The following is a 9,052-nucleotide window of genomic DNA, read 5'->3' as shown; positions in this document are numbered from 1 at the left end:
GGGTGGCACATGTAATAGAAAACAAAACAAAACCTCCTCCTCCTCCTACTGTCTCCGCCTTTCCTAACTCACAGGCCAGCCACAGGTCTCGCCATGCCCACCCTAAACACAACACACAGATCTCTGTCTGGAGCTTTGCAGTGGCTGTCTCATATATATGTATATTGTATGGGATATATAATGTCATATATACATATATACATATGCATGTGTGTATATGTGTATGTGTATATTTTATACATACATATATGTGTGTGTGTGTGTGTGTGTTTGTGTGTGTTAGCATTCTGTCTAAGCTCCGCCCCACAGTTACCTGGCAATAGCCAGGTATGCCTGACTCACTATAAAAGGGACTGCTTGCCCCTCCTTGTTCTCTTGTTCTTGTTCTTGCCTTCCCTTCCCCCATCTCTCTCCACCCGTGCTCATGGCCGACCTCTACTTCTCTTCTCTTCTCTTCTCTTCTCTTCTCTTCTCTTCTCTTCTCTTCTCTCCTCTCCTCTCTCCTCTTCCCCTTCCCTTCCCCCTCCCCTCCCCCTCCCCCTTCCCTACCCTTCCTTCCCTTCTCTCCTCCTCCTCTTCCTCCTCCTCCTCCTCTCTCTCTCTGTCTCTCTCTCTCTGTCTCTCTCTCTCTGTCTCTCTCTCTCTGTCTCTCTCTCTGCCTTTCTCTGCCCCTACTACCCTCTTGACTCCCCTCCCCATGTCCTAAATAAACTCTATTTTATACCATTATGTGGCTGGTTCCCTCGGGGGAGAGGATGACTCAGCATGGGCCCACTGAGGCACCCCCTTCCCCATACCTCAACACGCCTCCATAGAACATATGCCCACCTTTATCTTTTTATAAACACATTAATATGTATATGTGTATGTGTAATGTATATGTATATAAAACATTGTTGTAAGCTGCTATATGGATACTAGGAACTGAACCCGGGTCCCCTGGAAGAGCGACTAGTACTCTTAACTGCTGAGCCATCTCTCTAGCCCCTATATATAATTTTTTTAAACAACTTGGTTCTGTGATTTTAGCACTTGTTTTGTTCTGGTTTTGGAGATAGACTCCCACTATGTCGCCAGGCTGGCCTCAGACCTAGCGATCTTCGCTCTGCCTCCAGAGCGCAGAGATCACAGGTGTCCACCACCATCCTCAGCTTCACATTTGCTTTGTTTTAAGTTCGAGATTATTTGCCTTTCCTTGCTAAAAGGTAAGCTCCAAACAGAGAAGACCTGAATTGATCCAGCACATAGTAGCTGCTCAATAAACGTACTGTGAGCTCAGGATGCTGTTATCTCTGATCGTAGTACATTTTCCCACTTGCCTGACTGGGAATCCTATCTGACCCTTTGAAATCCTGCTACTGTGTAACCCCTGACAAATGACCTTGATCCTGCCCCATCCTCACCTCTCCCACCTCACTACCTCACTACCTCTTGTGAACTCTTTGGGTTTCCTCCATGGCCCTTTATGACCATACTTGTCCTGCCACAAGTCTGTTTCCTAGGAAACCAGGCATCACAGAAGACATGAACCAAGACCTGCTGACCCAAGTCTCTTTTAGGATACACACACACACACACACATACACACACAGACATGTTCACACACACACACATACATGTACACACACATACACACATGCACACACAGCACATGCTCACACATACACATACACATGTACACACACATACACACATGCGCACACAGGAGAACACACATACATGCACACCCATTCTAAGCAAACTGTCCTAGCACCTAACATCAAAGAAAATGGGAAGACAGACGGGAAGTCTCCAGCTCACCTGGGTGAGGAAGGTGGTCCAGAGAACAATTACCAGAAGAGGTATGATTGGCAAAAGAGAAATTGGGAAGAAGTCTTCACTGGGACAAGTGAAGGACAATCCAAGAAAGAAAAGTTTCAGCCTCCAACAGAGTCTGAGAGTCCTCTGGGAAAGTACTGACTGCTAAGGGCTTCCTAGCTGACCAAGCAGAGTCCAAAATAAGAGACAGGAAAAAAAAAAGATTCTTCCACCTAAGGAGCTCATTCCTTTTTCTACTGGAAGCCAGGAGCAGTCCCCAGCTGTCCCCTTTCACAGCTGGGTCAGCAGGGAGGAACAAGAACATGCAAATTGCTATCCTGGTGGCAGTTTCGCCTGGAGGCAATTTCTGAGACCACACAATAGATGTTTTCAAATAGAAGGTTTTGAGTATCCAGGAGGTAATGAGATCAGGACTCAGGACTGCCAGCATGGAGCACAACAGAAAAAGAAAATATCATTTGTGGCAGGCTCAGACCTATTTGCATAAAGCTGATGAACCCCCCAAAACATCCAGTCCCAGAGCCCTGGCAGTCACAAAACCCTCTCTGGGCTTTTTGTTTGCTCTGGATGATGGCCGCCTCTTGGGTGAGCAGAACCTAAGACAGATTTCTAAATAGCTGAATTCACCCAGACATTTCCTTTGTTGCTACGTTGAGGGAGGGGAAACCTTTCTCTGTACTGCAGAGTCAGTGTGGAACCCCTCACACGACCTGACATCTGCATGCCAAGAAGGGAAGCATGTGCTTCATGCCCACACCTCTCTAGAGGCCTGGCTATGAGACCATGGGCTTCCTGAAACCCACATCCTCTATACCTTATCCACAAGCTCACGGAGGTCAGAGCGCTGTGTTAGAAGGAGCGCATAGCAACCACAGTCATAGCTATTTTCATAGGGAAATTAGGGGGCATCAGTCGTGTGAACTTCGAATTCCCTATAACGCTTTAGCCTTCTCCATTTCCTGCTGTCTCCTCTTTCTAAACCCCTTGGCCTTATAGCAGGACATCAAATTTAGCAAAGACATTGGATTTATGTTGTAAAAGCCCAGAGTTATCAAATAAATATGAAAGAAACTGCGACCCTTCTCCAAATACCATGGATAATGTCCTCTGGGAGTGTTTCCAGAGTGTATCATCAGGGGCCCTAGGTTTGATTAACTGATATGAGGACTTGAGTTGTTTAGTGGGGCAGCCTTTTTGCCCACCAGAGGCCGTCAGCACCACAGTGAACATCTCGTAGAAGATGGTAGGGTCTGCAGAGAGCCAAGAGTAAAGCAAGGAAGACTGTATCTGAGCCGAGAGGCATCCGAGGACCTCTTATGGACTCCTCCCATCCGCAGAATGACAGCGTAGTTTAAAATCCTCACTCCGGCAGGGACCAGAACAGAAGGTACAGGTCCTGAAGGCCAACAAGCACAGTTCACTCACTGTCCACCGAGGGCTTGTGTCTTGGTTGGGGAAGAGAACAAGAGGGGGAGGGGCCGTGTAAAGAGCAGGCTTCTGTGGCTTCAGCTCGTTAGGAACTTTTGATGCTGAGGGACCCAGCATTGCAAGGTCTGCAAATTTATGTGGAAGAACACATTTGAAATCCTAGCTATATCTGATTTAGAAGGTGGTGCGTTCCAAACAAAGCGTTCTGTGGGCCAGATCTGAACCTCCAGAGAGATTTGAGCATTGTGCTAGGAAAAGCAAAGGCATTCACCAGTGATGGGATCTGAGCCTGCTGTGGGAATGTGAGTCTGTTGGGAAAGAATGAACGTGGGGCCCCTCAGAGAACCCCCAAAAGGAAGACCTATCGTGGAACTCAGAATGCCTGTAAGCAAGGAAGACACAGACATTTGAACTGATGGGAGTCTTGGCTTCTCCAGAGACACTGCATGGTCAGAAGTCAGGGACACATGTGCCAGAATCCATGTGCCCTTGGTTGACTTTGGTCAACAGAAGCCATTCAATAGGAGGAAAAAGTCCATGAAAATCAGGAGAAACTGCCTTTGGTCTGTATCACAAGAGGAAAGGGAGGTTATGAAAGGATGAGAATTGGGGTTGAGGATTTAGCTCAGTGGTAGAGCGCTTGCCTAGCAAGCACAAGGCCCTGGGTTCAGTCCTCAGCTCCGAAAAAAAAAAAAAAAAAAAAAAAAGAAATGATGAGAATTGATGAAGCTTCTGCGTTATAGAAAGAAGGAGCAACTCACTTGCAAAACACACAGTAATGATTTCAGGGAGGCCTGCTGCAGACACACACAAGCCTGCCTCTCCAGAGTGAGACTGCATCAGACTCTTTGTGTTAGTCTTTCCCACTGAAACTAGTGTGGCTCGAACAGTGAGCTGGTGTTCTTATGACTGGAGCGGACAGAGTACCAGGAAGGCTCGAGAGAGCCCTGTGTTGTCATGGCCGACTCAGCGAGAGATCCTTCGAGGGAGCCTCTTCTAGTCTAACTGCTCTTGCTATCCTCGGTGTCCTTGTGAGATAGGCAACCCTTTCCACAGCATTTCACAAACCAGGGAGTAAGGCTGTGTGGCTTACCTAATGTCAGAGCTCAAGTAGGAAGGGAAGGAGCTGGGATTTAAAATAATAGCCAGTGAACCCCTCCATCCTCCTTGGGGAATACGGATGCTGCTGAGCTGTGGCTTCCTGTGATTAACCCCAGTCCATCTTTAGAGGGTTGCAAACCATTAAGTGGGACAGTGACTGCAAAGAGTGGTCTGCCCAGTCAATGCCAATTATAGGATTATTGCCAAATAGTATTTTATATTAATATACACTATAGAGTACATGGCATATATTAATATATTAATTATGTTTAAATGTATTATTAATGAATAGTATTATTCGAGTGGTTCTGACATTCAAAGGCAGTGTCTGTCATGGTGTGGACTGAGAGGTAACCAGTAGGTAGAAAAGAGCCCACAGGAATAGGTTCTCTTTGGAAAAGTTTGAAGTTTGCTTTTAAGAAGAATGATTTGGGAGAGTGTCTTAGTTATTGCTGTGAACAGACACCATGACCAAGGCAGATTTTATAAGGACATTTAACTGGGGCTGGCTTACAGAGGTTTAGTCCATGATCATCAAGGTAGGAGCATGGGAGCGTCCAGGCAGGCATGGTGCATGAGGAGCTGAGAGTTCTACATCTTCATCTGAAGGCCGCCAGAAGAAGACAAGTTCCCATGTGGTTAGGATGAGGGTCTTAAAGCCCATGCTCCCAGTGACACACCTACTCCAACAAGGCCATACCTCCAAATTTTCCACTCCCTGGGCCAAGCATATTCAAATCACCACAGGGAATCTGTTAACATGGGGCTCTGAGAGTGAGGCAGGGTTTGAGCTGCTGGTGTGACCGTCAGTGGGAGCCATAGCCCAGGGAAACACTCAGAGCCAGAAGTTTGTTTATCAAGGGCGAATGTCTGAACCTGAATAGTCATCCAAAGGTAGGGCTGTGGATTGAGTGCTCCTACACCTGACTACACCAAATCTGTGCGGCAGAACTTGGCTGACATAAAGGGTGGCAAGTCTTTGCCCATTCACTGTAGAATAAGAAGGAAGTTGAGTAAGTGAGTAGCACACACCCACCCAGACTTACCCTGGGCCCCGGAGGCCAATGTCAGGGTTTAAGGCATGGAGTACAGGTTCAAATGGCCAAGTCGCATGGACCTAGGTTACACACACGCTCCCCTTCTGAGAAGGAATGCTTTCTTCTAGAGACAACAGCTTATATTCCCTTGGGTGCTTACAAAAAAGACAGGGCTTGGGACTAGATCAACGACTCAGTGGTTAAGAGCACTGACTGTTCTTCCAGAGGACTTGGGTTCAATTCCCAGCACCTACATGGTGACTCACAACCATCTATAACTCTAGTCCTAAGGGATCCAATTCCCCCTTCTGGCCTCCAGTGGTCCCAGGCATTCACATACTGCACAACTGCACAGGCATATATATATATATATATATATATATATATATATATATATATATATATATGCGCAAAGCAAAATGCCCATATGTGCAAAAGGAAAGGAAATGACTTGGCTTACTCTTCTGTCTTCAGAGTGGCTGCTTTACTTTCATATGATCTTCTTAAGGGGAAGGAAGGTAGGAAAGTAAAGAAGGGAATAGAAAAGAGAAAAATGATTGTGTGACCTGCATGGTAGTGCATACTGTTAATCCTAGCATTCAGGAGACAGAGGCAGATGGCATTCTGTAAGTTCAAGGCCAGGCACGTTTCAGGACAGCCAATGCTACATAATGAGGTTGGAGAGCAAGACAGAGACAAAGAGAGTAAGACAGACAGAGAAAGAGGAGAGAATTATAGACAGAGACTGGAAAGCACACCGAAGCCTCTCCCCTGAAGAAATGGTTATCTGAGGTGGAGCTCCATCGTGAAGCTGGAATCATGAGAACACGGTTAGCAAACTGTAAAGACACCAGAGAGAATTCCCTCGCCGACCATGTGAAGGTACTGTAGAAGTCAGTCATCTCTGAGCTCAGAGGGCCATCCACAGAAACCAAATCTGCTAAGGCCTTGGTCTTAGACTGTCCAGCCTCTAGACCAGAAAATGATAATGACTGCTTAAGCCACTCAACCCCAGCTAAGACAGTGACACAGATGGGACACTCTCACGGCCATGGTGACAATGAACTAAACCTCTGAAACTATGAGCAGGCACTAACTAAATGTTTTCTTTTCTAAGATTTGTTGTGGTCATGGTGTCTCTTCACAGCAATAGGCCATTAACAAAGACAGTACCCATTTTTCTATGACATTTATTTGCACCTCAGAACTGAAACCCCTCCAATCTGAAATTCAGAACACCCTGGTTTGTCCACTCCCCCCCACCCCACATCTCATAATGGGGAGCTAGAGAGATGTCTAAATTTGACTTCTGTCAGCAAAATCCAAGGATGATACTCAGAGCACCTACCCAGAAGACCAATATGACTCCCAGTAAGGGTTGTGGGTAATCTTAGCCTAGAACCCAGTTCAAGCTGAATACCAGCCCTACAAGATCCTGTTTCCTTCTTTGGCTATGTCTAATCGTGGTATGGAGTATAGACACATCTTTTGTAACTGGCAGGGACCTTGAGCATCTTGTTCTTTGACATCCTCCTTGCACAGGGGAGGAAACCAATGGTCAAGTGGAGGTACAAACTCTAACCTGCTAATGCAGGGCACCATTGTGCTAGTCTGTGGAACTCGGAGAACATGTCACTGCTAGCAATCCCAGACTCAGATCTCCAGTCACAGATCCTTCCCTCCTTGGTACTCCAACCCACCTTCTTGCCATCCATAGTTATGCATAAGGAACAATGTCATGCCACACTCAAGTGTGGAAGGAAGTGTTTGAGTCAGTATTAGCTAGGGTACACTAGAACAAGCTACAATAACAGACTAAATCTGGTTCTGCCATAATTTCAATCTGGTATGCTAGGTTATTTCTTGCTTACATGCCTGCTCTCAAGGGGACTTTCGATGTATTAGGCACGAGGAGATGGCAGCCCCGTCACCTTTCGTCACCTTTATTTCCCAGGTCATGTACTAGCCTAGTGACATCATCACGTTCACCCCTTCCTTGGCTCAAACTCAGTTGCAAAGCCACGAGGGATGATGGGAAGATTAGATCCGTTGTTTTCCAGGGAAGAATATAGAAATTCAGATGACGAGTTATGGCTCCTGCCACAAGCTGTGACCATCACTTCCCTCTGCACGCACAACATGAGGGGTTAATGATCCCTTTTATCATTTGTATGGTGTGAATATTGGCTCTTAAGGTCACTGGTGTGGAGCCCATATAATTTTTTTACACGAATATAGCAAATACAGTGGTTCTTTCAAACTCCTTGAGTTCCAATAATCCTGCTCTCTGAGTAAAAGACAAGTGCTGAGACTGTTAAGATGACTCGGTGGCTAAATGCACTTGGTGTGCAAGCCTGGTGACCTGAGTTACTAGATCCAGGAAACCATAGTGGAAGGAGAGAATGGACTCTCACAAGTTATCCTCTGACCTCTACACATGAAGTGTAGCATGCACTGGACTATGTTCCCACACACGACATGCACACAATCATAGTTATTCTCTTTTAAAAGGTAACATGAGTCTGGAGAGATGGCTTGGTAGTTTAGAGCACTTGCTACTCTTGTAAAGGACTTGGGTTCTATAAATGTGAATGTTGTTTTTGTTTTCTCAGAGGAAGGGACGAGATGAGAGCTGTACCCGAGCTTTATGGAAACATGGCTTAGGCAGAGCAGAGAGTGTTTCTATCTAACTACCCGTAGGCCTAGACCTTCAAGCTTCTAGCCTCCATTCAATCTAAACTTCTGCAAGCCCAGACCTTGAAGGCTTTAGATTTTAGCTTCCATCTGCTAACCTAGGCCTGTAGTGTTTCAGCCTCTGAGACTTACTTCTAAATAAACTCATTGTTTCTAGCTCTTTCTGGACTCTGGCTGTATGGTTCGACTCAGCTGCCTGGCTCAAACTCCTCTCCCACCTGACTAATTCAAACTGGGTTCTCTCGGCTTCTGACTGGATTGCTCTGTGTGGAAAGACTGCCTCTGAACTCCAACTAGACTGCTCCAAACTAAACTGAGCACCACTGCACTGGACTGAACTGCACGGAACTCTCCTCTCTCCTCACAGCTCTTAAGTAGCCCCTCTTTCCTGTCTGAGAGTCGGGTGCATCCTACCTCTGACTCATTCTGTCAAATCTTTCTGTGATTCATTTTGTCTGCCCCTCAGTTGGACCTCATCATTTGGGATTAAAAGTGTGAACTCCGGGCAGAGGGATTAAAGGTGTATACAGTGTCTACAATCATATTTTTTGGATGTGATTCCTGACCAGAGCAGCCATGTTGCTGGATCAAAATCCATTACAGAGTTCAATTCCCAGCACCCACTTGGTAGCTAACAAATGTCTGTAGCTCTACTTCCAGGGGATCTGATGCCTCCAGCCTTCACAGGCATCACGCCCAAATGTGGCACGTGTACATACAAGCAGGCAAATTATCATACACGTTAAAAAACAAAACAGAAAAGAAGCCCTGAGTGATGGAGAGCTCACTGGTCTAACAGGTTTGGGTTCAGATTATCCACTTACTAGCAGTATGACCTAGAACAAGTCAGTAGCCTTTGGAGTCCCAGTGTCCCTCAATCTATAAATTCAAAGTGCACACCTAAGTCCCATAAGACATCTGGTGCCTGACAGCTCAGTGTCTCCATCATCTCCCACATTCCCTCATAGCAGGCT

The 9,052-nt window shown here is 46.2% G+C and overlaps 1 long non-coding RNA gene across 1 annotated transcript; it reads left to right on the top strand.

Annotated features, from left to right (window-relative positions):
- The first annotated feature begins 1,564 nt into the window (after positions 1-1,564).
- LOC134481903 (uncharacterized) lies at positions 1,565-8,615 on the top strand. The gene is made up of 2 exons (XR_010057782.1): positions 1,565-1,841; positions 8,236-8,615. It is a non-coding gene; the product is annotated as an uncharacterized LOC134481903 (long non-coding RNA).
- Positions 8,616-9,052: the final 437 nt, after the last annotated feature.

This window comes from Rattus norvegicus, chromosome 14, assembly GCF_036323735.1.
Source record: "Rattus norvegicus strain BN/NHsdMcwi chromosome 14, GRCr8, whole genome shotgun sequence".
Lineage (NCBI taxonomy): Eukaryota > Metazoa > Chordata > Mammalia > Rodentia > Muridae > Rattus > Rattus norvegicus.
Note: the sequence above shows the minus strand (reverse complement) of the source record. Positions and strands in the feature narration are given on the sequence as shown.